We start from the raw sequence: 18,660 nt of genomic DNA on the forward strand, positions 1-18,660 counted from the left end.
TAAATACAAACATTTTGAAACATTTTGTCTGTTTTTTAGTACTGGGAATTGAATCCAGAGGTGCTATACCACTGAGCTACATCTCCAATCCTCTTTTTATTTTTATTTTGAGACAAGTTCTTGCAAAGTTGCTGAGGCTGGCCTGAACTTGCAACCCTCCTGCTTCAGCCTCTCAAGTTGCTGGGATTCCAGGTGTGCACCACCACACCCCGTCTTTGTCTGTTTTGTCTTACTAAAACAAAATGTGTGAGGCTGGATACTTTATATAGAAAAGAGGTTTATTTAGCTGAGTGTGGACCTTCAAGAGCATGCTTCTAGCATCTGACGACTTCATGGCAGATGGCATCACAATAATGGGATGTGTTCGAAAAGAAGTTCAGAGGAGGGGCCAGGCTTACTCAAAACAACTCATTCTTGCAGAAACTAATCCAAATCCCTGAGATACCACCTCTTCTCTTGAAACCACATTAGTTCATTCATGAGGGGGGAGCCTCCATGACCTAATTACTTTCTACTAGGCTCCACTGCCACAGCCTGGCTGGGCACAAAATAACCAGGAGGTCACCAGCCACTTGTAGTTCAAACAGGAACTACTTTATTGCCCAACCCGACGAGAACTCAACCGGAACTCTACCGAAACCCGCGAGAACCAACGGGAACTCAACGGGAACTCTGTGAGAACTCAAAAGTAGCGGGCACCCGAGGCAGAGGAGCCGCCCCACTGCTGGACAGATGGACAGTTTATATACACAACTCAGTACACAGCTTGTTTCAATCCTGCATCATCCAGTTACAGCGACCAGTCACCATCCCACAACTATGCACAGCCCAACTTAATTGTCATCATCTTAATGGCTCGCTGGCGCTACTTCTCAACCGCTCCTGTGGCAAAATGCCAGGCGCCATCTTGACTTGGTTGTGCTCTCAACACTCCACCTCTTAAATGACCGCCACCTCAACGTCACCACCTGGGGACCAAACTTGCAGCACAATCATTGGAGAACAAACGACATCCAAACACTAGACTCTCCACGGAATCGGTGTGCCTCTCCGTCTGTTCTCCCCCAGTCACACTTGGTGTGTCCTCCAGGGCCCACCTGTGTGGCCTCTGTCAAGAGCCTCCTTCCCGTCTGATTTCCGTGGGGTCCTGCCTCCGGGGAGCCGTGGCGGGAGGCCCCAGGGAGGAGGCTCCTAACTCCCTCTGTTCGCAGTTCCTTCCGCGGTGGCTGTGCCCCTCACAGGGCACTCTGGGTACTTTTTCCCTCTGGGATCCAGTGATCTTTCCTTCACTTTCCATTTCAAGCTTTGGGGTGCCAACCCTTCTGCTATCACCAGCTCCGGTACCTGTACTATCCCCTCCAGGGCCCTGCACCTGCGCCAGAGCTCTTGGCTGTATGCAATCCTTCTGATAGGCATCTGGTTCTTGTAGGACTCAGGTCCAGCACTTGTGCTAGAAACAGTCCTGGGAGGTGGACCCTCGAAACAGGATCCTGGGGCTGGGCTGTTCAGCCTTCAAAGAATCCGCCTGGCAGGACATGGGGCCGGTGGGGTCTAGGCGCACCCTGAGCACTCGTGCCACGGTCAGCCGCAGCATGGGGTGGAATGCAGGGGGGGCCAGGGTTGTGAGGTGATGATGGCGATGCTGAGCTGCAACAGCAGCAGTGACGTAAGACCTGTGACTATCTTCTAGACTCCCTGGGCCTCCGGCAGAGAGCAGGGAAGGAAAGAGAAGCTGGAATGTGCAGTCAAAATCATTTGGGTGTTGATAGTGGAGTAAAGGCTTGGGCTCCACAACGGTCTCCTCAGTGACACTGAAACTCAGAGCTGCCACCCTGGACTAGATCGATACCCACCCAGGAGAACACGGTGTGGTAACTGTGCTGCCTGTGGGACACTGGCCTCCACAGAACTCGGTGGTGGCTGTCCTCTTGGGTCAGAACCACGGCAGATGGCGATGCCCTGGGTCTGGTTTCCCTGGCCTCCCTGAGAGCAATGCGGCTCCAGGGCAGAGTCCAGCCGCAGTGTCCCACCAGAGGACGGCGGGGATGCTGATGCAGACCCCTGAAGGTCAGGAGAGACTTGTGCTGGGCAGACGTGGATGTGGGTGTCCTCTTCGTGGACATGGCCTACTTTGTAGACCTCGTACCTCTGCTTTGGGGGCAGGCAGCTGGGTTCCTTCCAGGAATGACCTGTCATATTGTCACATGTGTGTACTGGGAAACTTCCCCCAAGCCTTCTGGAAGGGACATTTACCAGTGAGATCATGCATTGAGGCACGGAAATATCCAGAAATTCTGGTGGGTTATTAGGTGAGGGCTGTGAACTGACTGTGCTGGAAGCCTCCGGGAGGAGTGGGAGACGGTCTCACCACAGCGTCATCGGCACACTTTCTTCAGTCTGGAAATTGGTTTAGAACCCCGACTGCACAGTGGTCCACGGTTCAGCACTGCTCTCCAAGCCACGTGGGAGCCGCAGCAGCCACACCGTGACTCTGGAAGACCCAGGGCCCTTGATGCACTGTCTGGGCATCTCCAGAGCTGGTCCAGCAACTGCAGACTAACAGGACACGTCTCCTTGAGCAGCCTGAGGACCACGCAGCAGATGTGAACCAGGGGCAGCTCCAGAATCTCCAGACACCTCCATACATTCGCTCTCAAGTGTAGTATTTTGACTATGATGCACTAATCAGCAACAACAGATGTTTGAACTTTGTTTTATAGACCAGAGAAATGTTCTCTAAACGGTCATGAAGAAACGATGGACTATTCCATTTTTTAACCTGGATTCATGAGTATTCCATGCCTCCTAATCTTGCACCAAAGACAGTTTAATAACAAATGAGCTTTAAGTAATATAGGCACAATCTTTTAATAAAAGTTTCACATAATGAAGCTATTTCACAAAAAAAGAGAGGGGGGCATAAAATCTACAGTGAAATATGGTGTGGAGATCAAAGGGGAAGTGGAATATTAGCCCAAGCCCTGTCAAGAGGTCCGTGGGGTGACAGACCCTCCTAGGGTACAGTCCTGTGGTGTCGAGTATTGCCCTGTCCCGTTCTCCTTCGAGAGCACACTCTGCAGAGAGCGTAGCAGAGTGACAGGCTACCCTGCTGTAGTTTGCATTTACAGACTGAAGCCAGAGAAGAGCTTACCTGTCTTGCCCAAGCTCTACCTATTCTACTGCCCTCTGCTACAGTTAGCCTGGAGAGTACTCAGCCATCGTAAGATTTCAGAACATTGTGCTGGTCCATTTCACTGGAGGTGCTGTACACACTGGATCTGGCAAACAGAAGTGCTCCCTAAGACCAGTGCCTGAATAAGACATCTGGGCTCCAGGAGGAAGATAAAATCCTATCAAAGTCTAGGGAGTATCTCAAAAGTGAAGTTTCTAGGGACCCAGAAGTTTCATGCATGCGAGGAGAGTCCTCTAAAGTGGAGAACAGGTGCTGCACCTGAAACGCCCACTACATAGAGGTACAAAGCCCTGTGTGCCTCCAGAACTTGAGTTGCTACTCTGGCCTATTTTTTGGTTACCCATGATCTGCTAGTTGTCAGTGAACCCCAGAGCAAAACAGGGCTCCAGAGCAGGCCCAGGCCTTTCTATAAATGGTTCAGCAATTTGGTCTTTATGGTCCTGTGAGTATGAGGACTCAAAAGGACAGAGGGGACATGCAAGGAATTTTAAGGGCACAACTAGCTGGCAAATGTCCTCCCTTTGATTAAAATAGTTAACCCCAGTTAGAATGATCTTCTGCATCCAAACTTGGCCTGATTACCAACTGGAAAACCAATTTGAGATCAAAAGGAAAACAAGTGCCACTCTTAAATTCAAGTGGCTTATGGGACCTGAGTGGCTGGCTTTCTTATCTGCGCAATCTACCACCTGCTTTCTTTTTTCTTTTGAATTTTACTTACTGACTTATTTATTTGTTTATATTATATATGACGGTGGAATGCATTACAATTCTTATTACACATATACCACACAATTTTTCATATCTCTGGTTTTTACATAGTATATTCACACCAATTTGTGTCTTATAGATAATAATGACCATCACATTCCACCATCATTTCTAACCCCATCCCCCCCCTTCCCCTCCCACCCTTCTGCCCTATCTAGAGTTCCTCTATTCCTCCCATGCTCTCATTCCCTATCTCACTAAGAATCAGCCTCCTTATATCAAAGAAAATATTCGGCATTTGGTTTTTTTGAAATTGGCTAACTTCACTTAGCATTATCTTCTCCAACTCCATCCATTTACCTGCAAATGCCATGATTTTATTCTCTCTATTGCCGAGTAATACTCCATTGTGTATATATGCCACATTTTTTTTTATCCATTCATCCACTGAGGGGCATCTAGGTTGGTCCCACAGTTTAGCTATTGAGAATTGTGCTGCTATAAACATTGATGTGGTTGTGTCCCTGTAGTATGTGCTGATTTTAAGTCCTTTGGGTATAGACCAAGGAGAGGGATAGCTGGGTCAAATGGTGGTTCCATTCCTAAATTTCCAAGGAATCTCCATACTGCTTTCCATATTGGCTACACCAATTTGCATTCCCAACAGCAATATATGAGCGTACCTTTTTCCCACATCCTCGTCAACACTTATTGTTGTTCGTCTTCATAACAGCTGCCATTCTGACTGGAGTGAGATGATATCTTAGAGTGGTTTTGATTTGTATTTTTCTAATTGCTAGAGATGATGAGCATTTTTTCATATATTTGTTGATTGATTGTATATCCTCTTCTGAGAAGTGTCTGTTCAGGTCCTTGGCCATTTATTGATTGGGTTATTTTATTTTTTTTTTGGTGTTTAACTTTTTTAGTTCTTTATATACCCTAGAGATTAGTGCTCTATCTGATGTGTGAGGGGTAAAGATTTTCTCCCAAGATGTAGGCTCTCTATTCACCTCATAGATTGTTTCTTTTGCTGAGAAGAAACTTTTTAGTTTGAGTTCATCTCATTTATTGATTCTTGGTTTGAATTCTTGCTCTATAGGAGTCTTATTAAGGAAGTTGGGGCCTAATCCTACATGATGGAGATTTGTTCCTACTTTTTCTTCTATTAGACACAGAGTCTCTGGTTTTATTCCTAAATCCTTGATTCATTTTGAGTTAAGTTTTGTGCATGGTGACAGATAGGGGTTTAATTTCATTTTATTGCTTATGGATTTCCAGTTTTCCCAGCACCATTTATTGAAGATACTATCTTTTCTTCAATGCATGTTCTTGGCACCTTTGTCTAATATAAGATAATTATAATTTTGTGGGTTAGTCTCTGTGTCTGAGGCTGATTTTGAACATATACTCCTCCTGCCTTCGACTCTTGAGTCACTGGGATTGCAAGTATGCACAGTGCTGGCTCCATTTTAATGTAGTACTAATGCTTAAATCAAACATGATTCTACTTTGACTATATATGTAGTGTAATTCCTCTTTATGCTGGTTTTCATTTTTCTTTTTTTTAATTGGTTGTTCAAAACCTTACAAAGCTCTTGACATATCATATTTCAAACATTAGTTTCAAGTGAGTTATGAACTCCCATTTTTACCCTAAATACAGATTGCAGAATCACATCGGTTACACATCCAAATGTCTTCTTTGATATAATGAGAGCAACTAAGAATAGAGCAGGGAGGAAGAGCAGGAAGAAAAGATTAACATTAAACAGAGACACGAGGTGGGAGAGAAAGGGAGAGAAAAGGGGAATTGCATGGAAATGGAAAGAGACCCTCATTTTATTTTTCATTTCTTTTTCACAAAAATATTTTATTGACTGTTTTGTAGGACAGGGTTTATGGTTATGAGTTCTTTTAGCTTCTATTTGTCATGGAAGGTTTTTATTTCATCTTCAATCTGAAGCTTAATTTTGTTGGCTATGGTATTCTTGGTTGGCATCCATTTTCTTTCAGAGCTTGGTATATACCATTCCAAGTCATCCTGGCTTTAGGGAGGGTCCAGAAATCAGTGAAGTCCAGTCTGGTTTACTTCTAAGTGTGATTAGCCACTTTTCTGTTGTAGCTTTTGAAATTCTGTCCTTATTCTGTACGTTAGACATTTTCATTATAATGTGCCTTGGAGTGGATCTGTTGCAATTTTGTATTTTTGCCATCCTATATGCCTCTTGTATTTGAATTTTCATCTCATTATTAAGGTTTGGAAAATTTTCTGATATTATTTCATTGAAAAGATTATGCATCCCTTTAGCTTGTATTTCAGAGCCTTGATCTACCCCACTAATTCTTAAATTTGGCCTCTTGTGAATTGTGCTGCTATAAACATTGATGTGGCTGTGTCCCTGTTTTTAAGTCCTTTGGGTATAGAGCAAGGAGAGGGATAGCTGGGTCAAATGGTGGTTCCATTCCTAGATTTCCAAGGAATCTCCATACTACTTTCCATATTGGCTGCACCAATTTGCAGTCCCACCAGCAGTGTATGAGCGTGCCTTTTTCCCCACATCCTCGCCAACACTTATTGCTGTTTGTCTTCATAATAGCTGCCATTCTAACTGGAGTGAGATATGTTGGGAGTTTCCCTGAAAATTCACTAATTGGTCCTCCCATCTTCCGCGCTCGTGAACAGTTCGTGCCCCCCATGAATCTTATGCAGGACGGACGTGCGTGCACCGTAGGAGATGACCTGACCTTTACTATGGTTGGCCCTGGGAGCTTCCTGGTTTAAGATGACTGACTCTCACTTTCTCTGTAAGCTAGCACCAGCTTGCAGTAAAGTGCTTCATCTTTGTCACTGCTGTCCTTGTGTGCGTTTTGATCTCCGACGACGAGCCTTGGCCTTTCAAGATGATATCTTAGAATGATTCTTGATTCTTGGTTGTAATTCTTCACATTATCCAAGATTTATTGAATATTTTTGTCTTATTCTTTTAACATCTTTTCTTTATGGTTGATTTTATTTTCAAGATTGTGTACTTTGTCTTTGAGGCCTGAAACTCAGTGTTCAAAGTGGTCTACTCTATTGGTAATACTTTCCATTGGATTTTTTAAAAAATATATATATTTTTAGTTGTAGATAGATGCAATATCTTTATTTTATTTATTTATTTTTAATGTAGTTCTTGGGCTTGAACCCAGTGCCTCACAATGCTAGGCAAGCATTCTACCACTGAGCCACAACCCCAGCCTTCCATTGGATTTTTCATTTGGTTTGTGGAGTCTTTCATTTCTAGGATTTTTGTTTGGTTCTTTTTCAGAGTCTCTATCTTTTTATTGATATGATCTCTCACGTCCTGAATTTTTTTTTCCTAATTTCTCCCCTTACCTCTTCTTTCAGCTCATAGAACATTAACCATAAACCTTCTAAGTTCTTTCTCTGACATTTCTTCAGTGTGGTGTTGATGAAGTCAGCTGTTGAAGCCTCATGGGCTGATTGGGATAGTTCATTGTCTTGCTTTTTCATATTATTTTTATGTCTTCCCATCTATTGGGATCGTTATCACTTCTTCTTTTAAGCAAAGGGCTATTTTGTGAGCTTTTTTATCTTAAGAAATATCCAGTTTGTGTTGGATGAATAGCCAGATATTGACACTTTAACTTGATGTGTGATCTCTACTGATCCCAGTTATTAGCTCAACTTTGAGAGATTCCACTGAATCCTACTTACTACTATCACTTCAGAACCAAGCCGCGTACTATTCATTATGAAAAGTGGAAACTTGTTATTGTTCTCCACAGTTTCTCAAATCAAGGTATAAACTTGTAGTAAAGTTCTGGAACAGGTTGAAAAATTTGTTATTAAATTTAGTAAAATTGCTATAACATTATTTGAGGGCTAAAAGGGGGGAAGAAGAAAGATTGAGCAAAATCAGGAGAAAGAAAGAAAAGATAGAAATGAATAACACACAGAGGTAGAAGGGAGAATAGATGGAGGGTGGAGACTTGAAGTAGTAAGAGGACAAACAGGGAGTAAGAGGAACATGTGTTAGAGCTAGGAAAACAAAGAAATGAATGCTTTAAACCATTAGAAGAAGTGCATTCAATGAGTTGAAGATACAGTGTTGGCTCTTAAGGTAACAAGTATCAATCAAGTTAAAGAGTTGTTTATGTGATCAAAGTTGACATTAGAGTTGTTTATAGTAAACCATGTCAAGGTGAAGAAAATTCTTGTTGAATCTTGGTTTGGATTTCATTGAGGCGTGGACACTGAGCAGATGTCAACAGTCTTTGGCTGAGGATCTCTCTCAAGTTGGAGGGGCACAGGAGCCAATTCCCTCCCATGGGCTGGTTCTGGTTTATCAGCTGAGGGCCTGCAGCAGGCTGCTCTGAGGATGCACTGCTGTGGTCAGAGGTGAGGACACAGGCTCTGGAGTGTCCCTGTGGTCGCTGTGGGAGAGGTGAGTTCCTTCTCCTCTCTCCTTTCCTTCCCGTGGTGGTGAAGCTCCTGGTGGCTGTCTGCGGCACAGACTCCACATGTGTTCTGCGGTACAGAGCTGTCCACAGTCAACACCACTGTCTGGGGCTCTGCAGTGATGGGACTCAGGTGGTTCAAGTGGGTTCTCGTTTCCACTGCCAGATTGGGATCCATGGGTGCTGATCCAGACTGTCCAAACAATGCCCTTTCACTTGCTGGTTGCGGTCAGGGTCAGGCATCACTCCCTGCTGCCTAGGACCAACTCCCTCTGGCGACTTCTAGTGGCTTTCTGCCAGTAGCTGACACATCTGGGAGCTGGGTCTTTATGTCCCTGATACTCGGGCAGATTCTGCCCTGTTTGGGCCTTATGATCAAAGGGCAGTCCCTAGGCTCCCCAGGGCACCTCCCCGCAATGTCAGGGGTCAGGGCTGGTGTGGTCCTGAGGGGTCCACGTTCCGCTGCTCAGGTCCAAGCTGTCCTGCTGCTCTGTCTTTGCCGGGCCCATGAGGCTGAGCAGGAGTCTCCGCCCCTGCCTGGGTTGTGCACTCCGAGGCTGAGCGCAGCCCTGGGTGAGGTGTACTGGCCCGCACAGGTCTCCTCCTCCCAACTCCCCTTCTTCCAGGTGAGGGAGGGAAAGGGGCTTAGATTTTCAGCTAGTAGCCATCCCTCTAGAAGTTCTTTCTAGCAGAATTCTTGAGAGGCCCCCTGCAGGGCACTTCCCTCTGGTTGGTCTGCAGCTGCCTGGTGTGGGAAGATGCTGTGGTGGTTTAAGGGAGTGACTGTTGGCGGAGGGCTTCACAAGATGGCTGCGGACCCCCAGCTCAGCCATCTTTTCACCATTTTAAGCTATTTGCTCTTTTAATGACCCTGCTGTTCCTGTCACACTTTAAATTTAGTCTGCCTTTCCCAATGCTCTGAGCTTAAGAGTTTTTCTACTCCGTCTTTCTCTGTTGCCCACCCCTCAGCACCCTGGTTCTGGTTTGAGGTTGGGGAATTCTACACTTATTTTCTATACCAGCAACAGTCTTCAGGTCGTTCCAGCTCTCAGAGTTTGTAAATGTTGAATCTCACAGCAGTTATTTTTGTCACGCACTTCTCAATTCTGCTTTCCTACACTGCCTCCTCTCTGTGTTGTGAGACGGTCAGGACTTGCTGCCTAGTCCACTTCTGCCATCTTCTAGAAACTCCTATTATGTAATAATAATAATAATAGTAATAAACTCAAACTGTTGGCAATTTGGAATTCTACACCTAGAATCCCCAGAAACAGGATGAAACATTTAAGGGGTAGGGAAGCTCAGCAGAGGCTGGGGTGCAGCCCTTGTGTAGCATGCATGAGGCCCTGCCCTTGATCCCCAGCACCACAAAAACAAAGAAGAGGATCAGTGTTACTGAATGTGGAGGATCCTTCATTGTTTAGGAAGGATCGAGGTCTTCTACAATAAGTCCAAGTTGAACCTCATGATCTAGGGTAAGCTCTAAAAGGAAAGTAACAGAAGGGAACATCATGTTAAAAATGGTTAACTAATGTAAAGTATGGCAAAAAGGGGATGATAAAAGGAACAACAAAAGTGAGACAAAAAGAAACAGACAGCCAAGAGGGGGACTGACCGACTCACCATCAGCCTATTGAACATAAGTGACCGAGCACTGCAGGTAGCAAGGGACCGCAGCATGGGACAAAAACCAGACCCCAGTGCTGATGAACATATGGTTTCTAAAAACCCAGATTTTAAGCCAAAGGACAAAGACTTAAAAGAAAAACGGTAAAAAGAGTGTGTGAATACCAACCAAAACACACACCCAAAAGAGGCAGTTAGATAAACAAAAACCAAAAATATGATCCGTCGTGTTCTTTATCACATGTGAATTCCTCCCAAGCCAACTTTTGGCTTATTTTGCAGAGTTGGGATGGAACCTGGGCCATGCACAATGCTAGGAAGGGTGCAGTCTGCCCCCAAGTCCAAAGGTCCCTCTTTTCCTACAGACATAACTGTTGTACCTCCTACAGCCACCACATATTTACATAATCCACAGCATCATATTTTCTGAAGTTGAAAGATTTTCTTTTTAAAATTATATTTATTAGCCCATAATAATTGTAGAAAATGATGGCTTTCATTTTAGCAATCTCATGCACACATGTGACATACTCTGATTGTTCCTGCCCTCTCTATTGTCCTGCCCCCCTCTCCCCTGCACCCCTTCCCTGTCTAATAGGCCCCTCTACTTTCACATCCTCTTTCCCCCTAGATTCCACATACAAGAAAAACAAGCAGCACCCGTCTTTCTGAGCTGGCTTAATTTGCTTCACATAATGATCTGCAGTTCAATCCATTTTCCTGCAAGCAACACGATTTCCTTCTTCGTGACTGTTTAATACTCATTGTATACACGTGACGTTTCTCACCCATTCATCCACTGACGGCATCTGGCTGCTTTCAGGACGTGGCAGGCGTGGGTGAGCAGGTGCCTCTGTTGTGGGCCAGGCATGGAGGGCTGGATCGTGTGCTGGTCCTGTTTTTCTGAGGAGCCTCCACACTGCTTTTCGTAGTCACTATGTTAATGTACCTTTCCACCAGCAAACGCCACATCTTCATTAAGTTCAGAGCAGTACTTTCTAACCTTTGTGAGGAAATGGTATCATTGCACAGTGCCATAAAGAATGGGCTTCTGAGGCTCAAGTTGACTGTCTCATGTTCCAGCTGACCAGACGCCTCAGAGTCCCTGAAAGGCTGAAGGCACTGACACGGTCAATCCCCATTCATCATCCACCACCGTGAGAATCTTGGTTACCGCTGTGTTTTCACAGTTACGGAGTTCAGCTGGGATGAGAGAGGCAAGCCGGACAAGATACAGACCAGGGCTGAACCTCTAAGGACTTGCACTTGGGAATACCCTGGACACGTCTGCCCCTGTTCCATGAGTCTCCTTTACTTCCACTCAACTCTTCTCCTCTTGGTGGGTTTGTCGCCTTTTGGCTCCAACCATGTCAGTGATGCATTCACACACACAGGTTCCCTAGGCTCAGCTGATCCAATTACAGCAGGGCCAGTTCTCAGACTAACCTCTACCATGCCCCCAAACAAGTCACATCCCGAGAGGTGACTCCACCATAAAATCTGTGCATACTTGTGAAATCTCCCCAGGATCATGGACAAACATAATGATTTCCCAGCCACACCACATTGTCCTCATCCCCAGGCTGCCAATCCCCAGGGGACAGAATGCCGTGGGCATCTCCGGGTCCTCACCCCCACTCATTCCATCTTGGTTCTGCCACTACAGACCTTTTATTCTTCTACAGGGCGGAGTTTTCCAAAGTGTGGTTGCTACGGTTTAAACTTCGACTCTCCCTCAAGACCGTTGTGTGAAGCCTTGGTCCCCAGCCCATGCACTGTTGGGAAGTGGTGGGACAATGAAAGGAATCTGGGGTGTCACTTGGAGAGGATATTGGGACCCTGATCCCTTTCTTCCTCTCTCTTTGCTTCCAGGACACTATGAGGTAAGCAGCTTCCTCCCAACATGATGAACCACCTTATCAGAGGCCCAAAAGCAATGGGGCCAAGTAGCCCTAACTGAAATTTCCAAAATTGTGAGTCAAAATTAACATTTATTCTTTTTTAAGTTGCTTACCTCAGTATTTTGTTACAGTAATTGAAAGCTAACTCACAAGTGATGCAAGTATCTCCTGCACCAAATCACCTGTAATCTTGTTAAAATGCACATTTGGGGCCTTTCTGTATGGGCAATCAGAGTTTCTTAGAGCAAATCCTTTTCTGAGTCAGCAGCAGACTCTTAGTTGGCAAAACCAGTGATATTTTTGTAGTTTTCATTCTTCTTGTTCCCTTGGCAGCACTTGAGGATGTTTATTCTATTCTTGGAATTTCTGCTAGCATCACTTGCCACCTGTCAAAAACTCCATGTTCCCTCCTATGCCAACTATGTCTTCCTGTAGGTTCTAACTGTAGAACTCTTCATATTCCCTGAGAACAGACAAACTTACTTTCTCACAGCTTCAATAGTTTCCTCCTTGCAAATGATTCCCAACTTTTTATCTTTACTCCAAAACTTCCTCAAAGACTCTATTATTTTATTTTAAATTGGTAAATATTTTCAACTGACAATTTTCAGCTCCCAGCTGTGTGTATATATTGTCACCTTTAAGATATATGTAAGATTTTCAGTCTTTTCAGCTAACTCAGATTCCACTCTTGACTTCTCTACTGCTGTGAAGGGTACCGCCAGCCACCAGCTCAAAGCCACAGGGTTGTCTTGGACCCATCCCTGCCCTTTGTCTCCGATGTTCTGTTTTAGATCCTATCCCCCTCTGTTGCTTGACTTACTTTCACCTTTATAATCGGTCACAACCCGGGTCTGAGAGAGTCATCCTCACTCCTGACTCAGTCATTGTCCCACTTCCTGGCCTTTTAGTCTCTTCTTCTCTAATCAACCTCAAGAAACTACTGCTAGCACACCACGAGAGCAAAGCATGAAAAGCAAGCAAGCATCCCTCCCTATATATTCTATATGAATACTACACACATATTTATATTAAAAATAACGTGATAAAAATTAAATGATGATTTATATAAGTACACGTGATGTATGTGTGTTTGTGTGAGTTTTCGCCACACAATGAACCTGGGACACTCTACACCTGAGCCACATCCCCAGCCTTTTTTATTTTTTATTTTGAAACAGGTTCTTGCTAAGTTGCTTAGAGCCTCGATAAGTTGCAAAGGCTGGTTTTCATCTTGCAATCCTCATGCCTCAGCCTCCGGCCAAGCCCCTGGAATTACAGGTGTGGCCACTGCTCCCAGCTGTGTGTATCTATTTTTTTTTAAAGAGAGAGTGAGAGAGGAGAGAGAGAGAGAGAGAGAGAGAGAGAGAGAGAGAGAATTTTTAATATTTATTTTTTAGTTCTCGGCAGACACAACATCTTTGTTGGTATGTGGTGCTGAGGATCGAACCTGGGCTGCATGCAGGCCAGGCGAGCACGCTACCACTTGAGCCACATCCCCAGCCCTGTATCTATTTTTATAGAAAGAGAATTAGCATATACTCCCTCTTGGGATGGAAGGAACAGAGATAAAAGCTATATATCTCTGCATGTATCATATATTACAAATTTGTTGTATATACTTTTTGGGTTTTATTATATTTTTATTTCCAATTGACAACACAGTAATTGTCTATATTTTGGGGGCAAAATTTGACATTTTGACAAATGCAGACAATGTTTAATGATCAGATCAGGGTAAGTGGCATATCTATCATTCCAGACTTTTGTCATTACTTTATGTTGGGGACTTTCAAACCCTCTCTACTAGATATTTTGAAATATCCATAGTCAACCCACAGATCATAGAACACGTGGAAGTGATTCCTCCTGCGCCTGTGCCTGCTGACCAGGCTCTTGGCCCTATGCCCACATACTTCCCAGACTCTAGAACCAGGATCCCATTATCTACTTCTTTGAGATCACCTATTTAGCATGTGGTATCTGTCCTCCTCTGCCTGACTCATCTGTCTAAATAATGTCCTCCAGCCCCACTCAGGTCACTGTAAATCATAGAATTTCATTTTTTTACAAATGAATGATATTCCACTGTGCACATATAGACCACATTTTCTTTTTACCTTCATATGTTGGTGGAAACTTGGGTTGACTTCATAGATGGCTATGGTGAATATTCAGTCAATATGCAAGTACAGCTGTTCCTTCCTATCCCTCGGTTCTATATCCAGATGTGGGATTTCTGGATCATAAGGTCATTCTGTTTCTAGTTTTGAGGAACTTTCATACTGTTTAACAGGTTCCTGTTTCCATTGATGGTGTATGGCCTTTCTCCATGACCTGACCACCATTGTTTGGTGGTTTGGGTAACTGCCATTCCAACTGGGGTGAGATGATATCTCACGATGGTATGGATTTGCCCTTTCCTGATGCTTCGTGATATTGAACATGTTTTCATGTGCTTGATGAACCTTTACATTCCTTTTGAGAAATATGTATGTAGATCATTTACCCACTTATACCTGGATGATGCTGACGATCATTTGCTGTAAAGTTCCTTGTATATTCTGAAAATTGATCCCTTGCCAGATGAAAAGTTTGCAAATATCTTCACCCGTTCTATCAGGGCCTCGTGACTCTGCTGATTGTCTCCTTTGCTTTTCAATTCCACTTGTGGTGGCCCGTACTGGGAGCCCCGGGACACTCGGGGGGTAAGTGACGGAAAAAAAAAGCTGCCCGTCCCTAGATAGGACGGGAGCAAATCTGCTCGTCCCTATGTAGGGCGAGAGGAAAAATGGCCATTTTGAGAAAATGGAGAGGATTGATACAATATGTTTGTGTCTTGTTTTGTCTTGAAATGTTGTATTGTCTTTGTGACGAAAATATGGAAGGGGTGAGAAGTAAATTACTAAGGGAAGGAGGCACCCCAGTGGAACCAAGAGCAGTTAGGGCATACGTTGATGGAAGCCCAGGAACTCTAGTCAGAAAGAAGAAAGTTCAGAAGAAGAAGGATTATCAGGAAAAAAGTTGCAGCAAAAGGCTATTACTGAATACTTTTCGTTACCGGAGGGTGCGTGAATCCGTGTGGCGGCTGCCACGTGCGCGAGCCAGCCATGGCACAGCAAGGACTTTCCAAGCGGCGGCAGCGGCTCTTCCACTGCCACGAACCCAAATCTAGACCTGACCCAGAGGCCAGTCTTGCAGGCTCTCGCTCCCTGTGCCCAGAAGCAGTTTGAGTCCGGGACACTCCCCAGACTCTCCCGGGGGCCATCTGGGGCTGCGTGGGATGCTACAGCCAGCAGAAGAGGCTACTGGCGTCCCTGATGTTTGGTCATTTTCAATGCCAATAACTAAGCTACAATGGCTCTCCCACACCTGAAGGCTGATGAGTAATGAGCACCATTAAGGCTTATGTCAAATGTAAAAAACCTTGAGATAATGTACTAAATTGTTCAGAAGGTTGTTTTCTTAGCGCCTGCTGGAATACTACAGGATTTTCTTTAGCCATCCGGAGTTCCTGCCTTCATCCCAGTGCCAGTGAAGACGAAGGTGGAAGAATTTCCAGTGTTGCTGAAAACCGGAGGAGACTTCGGCTGAGAACTGGATGAGACTTCGGATCAAGCTAGCTTCCTGCAGAACTTACCTGGACTGTGATTTAAGCTAGCTGCCTGCAGAACTTACCTGGACTGTGAGTTAATCTATTGAGACACTACTTTACCTGGATTGAGACAACAAACTGTAATCTACAACAAATTGTAACTTGGTATCTTTGCTAACGGTGTCATTGCTGGTAAAATTTTTCCAAAGGCTTCTTACTTGGAGCCACCAATTGGCTTGGTATTGTGGCATTTTGTATCCTCCCCTTCTGCTTGTAGCAGATTATTTATGGTGTTTGTGTAAAAACCAATATGGTCGTTATTTAAATTAAACAAGAGGGGGAAATGCTAGAGTCTGTAAACAAGTCAAGATGGCGCCTGGTAAAAGCATGCAATGGAGGAAGGATAGCATCTTCAACAAATGGTGCTGGGAAAGCTGGAAATCCATATGCAACAAAATGAAGCTGAACCCTTTTCTCTCGCCATGCACAAAAGTTAATTCAAAATGGATCAAGGAGCTAGATATCAAATCTGCACTTGATAGAAGAAAAAGTTGGCTCCGATCTACATATTGTGGGGTCGGGCTCCAAATTCCTTAATAGGATGCCCATAGCCCAAGAGTTAAATACAAGAATAAACAAATGGGACTTACTTAACTAAAAAGTTTTTTCTCAGCAAGAGAAACAATAAGAGAGGTAAATAGGGAGCCTACATCCTGGGAACAAATCTTTACTCCTCACACTTCAGATAGAGCCCTAATATCCAGAGTATACAAAGAACTCAAAAAATTAAACAATAACAAACAACCTATCAACAAATGGGCCAAGGACCTGAACAGACACTTCTCAGAGGAGGACATACAATCAATCAATAAGTATATGAAAAAGTGCTCACCATCTCTAGCAGTTAGATAAATGCAAATCAAAACCACCCTAAGATACCATCTCACTCCAGTAAGATTGGCAGCCATTATGAAGTCAAGTAACAATAAGTGCTGGCGAGGATGTGGGGAAAAGTGTACACTTGTACATTGCTGGTGGGACTGCAAATTGGTGCGGCCAATATGGAAAGCAGTATGGATATTCCTAGGAAAGCTGGGAATGGATCCACCATTTGACCCAGCTATCGCCCTTCTGGGTCTATTCCCTGAGGACCTTAAAAGAGCATACTATAGGGATACTGCCACATCAATGATCATAGCAGCACAATTCACAATAGCTAGACTTTGGAATCAACCTAGATGCCCTTCAATAGATGAATGGATTAAAAACTGTGGCATTTATACATAATGGAGTATTACGCAGCACTAAAAAATGACAAAATCATGGATTTTGCAGGGAAATGGATGGCATTAGAGCAGATAATGCTAAGTGAAGCTAGCCAATCCTTAAAAAACAAATGCCAAATGTCTTCTTTGATATAAAGAGAGCAACTAAGATCAGAACAGGGAAGAAGAGCATGAGGAAAAGATTAACATTAAACAGAGACGAGTGGGGTGGGAGAAAGGGAGAGAGAAGGGAAACTGTATGGAAATGGAAGGAGACCCTCATTGTTACACAAAATTACATATAAGAGTTTGTGAGGGGAAAGGGGGAAAAATAAAAACAAGGGAGAGAATTAAACAACAGCAGATGGGGTAGAGAGGGAAGATAAGAGGGAAGGGGAGGGGGGATAGTAGGGGATAGGAAAGGTAGCAGAATACAACAGTCATTAATATGCCATTATGTAAAAATGTGGATGTGTAACTGATGTGATTCTGCAACTTGTATTTGGGGTAAATAATGGGAGTTCATAACCCACTTGAATCAAATGTATGGAAGATGATATGTCATGAGCTTTGTAATGTTTTGAACAACCAATAAAAAGAAAAAAAAGATGGCTCCCGGCATTTTGCAGAGGGAGTGGTTTGTGAAGTAACGCCAGCGAGCCATTAAGTGTGGAGATTCCTTATTGGTTGACTGCTGTATCTAGTTTATGTTAATTAGATAAGCTGTGTGGAATGTATAAATACCCCTCCTGTCCTACAATAAACGGCTCCCACTCCTGCTGTATCCATGTACACAAGTTGTTCGTCACCCCCTGGTTATTTTGCTGCAGCTGGACTGCGGCACACTTGTTAATTTTTGCTTTTGTTGCCTGGCTTTGAGGGATATATCCAAAAAAGTCTTTGCCCTGACTAATGTCCTGAAGTGTTTTCTTCTATTATTTTCAGAGATTTTTATATTTAAATATTTAATCTATTCTGAGTTACTTTTTAAGATAGTGAGAGATAGAAATCTGAATTCTCTATACATGAAGATCCAATTTGCCCCCTCTATTCAGTGAGAGAATTTCCTGTCTCCAAGTTCTTATATCTTTGTCAAAAATCAGTAGAGTAATGATTTTATATGTGATTTGCCAGTATTTTATTAAAATTTTTTGCATCTATTGATTCCACTGCTGCCAGCCTGAGGTCACCTGGAGGTCTTCTTTCCGGGTGCTGCTGCCACAGGAGACACCCCTGATCTGAATGCACTGAAGGTGACACTGCTGCTGATCCCTGGAGATCTCCTGGTGACGCTGCCCCCACAGCTGCAGCTGCTGCTCCTGCTGACCCGCGCCTGCTGCCAACAGCCACCATCACTACCGCTGCTACCAGGGCCGAGAGGACTGCTGCGGGGGAGGTTCCAGGTTTGGTTGTACGTGGCTGCACCCATTTTGGGACATCATCCAGGGTCTGGGCCCAGGTGCCAGCAGGTTCACTACCACAAGAGCCTCTGTCTGGGGACCCCAGATGGAACCTGCAGATCTGGTATGGGGGTGCCTGTGGTTCAGAGGAGCCTGGGGTCTTCCTGCTGAGAGTGCTGGTGGCCCTTGTCTTGCTGCTGCATCTCAGGGTTGCCCCTTTGCATGAGTGTGTCCTGGTGGTCTCTCTGCAAGTAGGAGCAGCACTGAGATCTTGGGACTGCAGGTGGCCGAGCCTGAGGTATCTGAAGCCCAGATCGGTGGGATAGAGGCTAGGTTTGCGAGGGCTGATCTGGGTTTGGTGATCCCGAGGGATGTCAGAGACAGGGCTGAGAAACTGTTGAACACTGAGACAGTTCGACTTTCCAGCAAGATTTATTTCATTTTTTGATTCACTAATCTCTCTACCATATTTGGGACAATATGTTTTTATGTATCAGTGTGT

The sequence above is a fragment of the Ictidomys tridecemlineatus genome, chromosome 9 (assembly GCF_052094955.1).
Source record: "Ictidomys tridecemlineatus isolate mIctTri1 chromosome 9, mIctTri1.hap1, whole genome shotgun sequence".
Classification (NCBI taxonomy): domain Eukaryota; kingdom Metazoa; phylum Chordata; class Mammalia; order Rodentia; family Sciuridae; genus Ictidomys; species Ictidomys tridecemlineatus.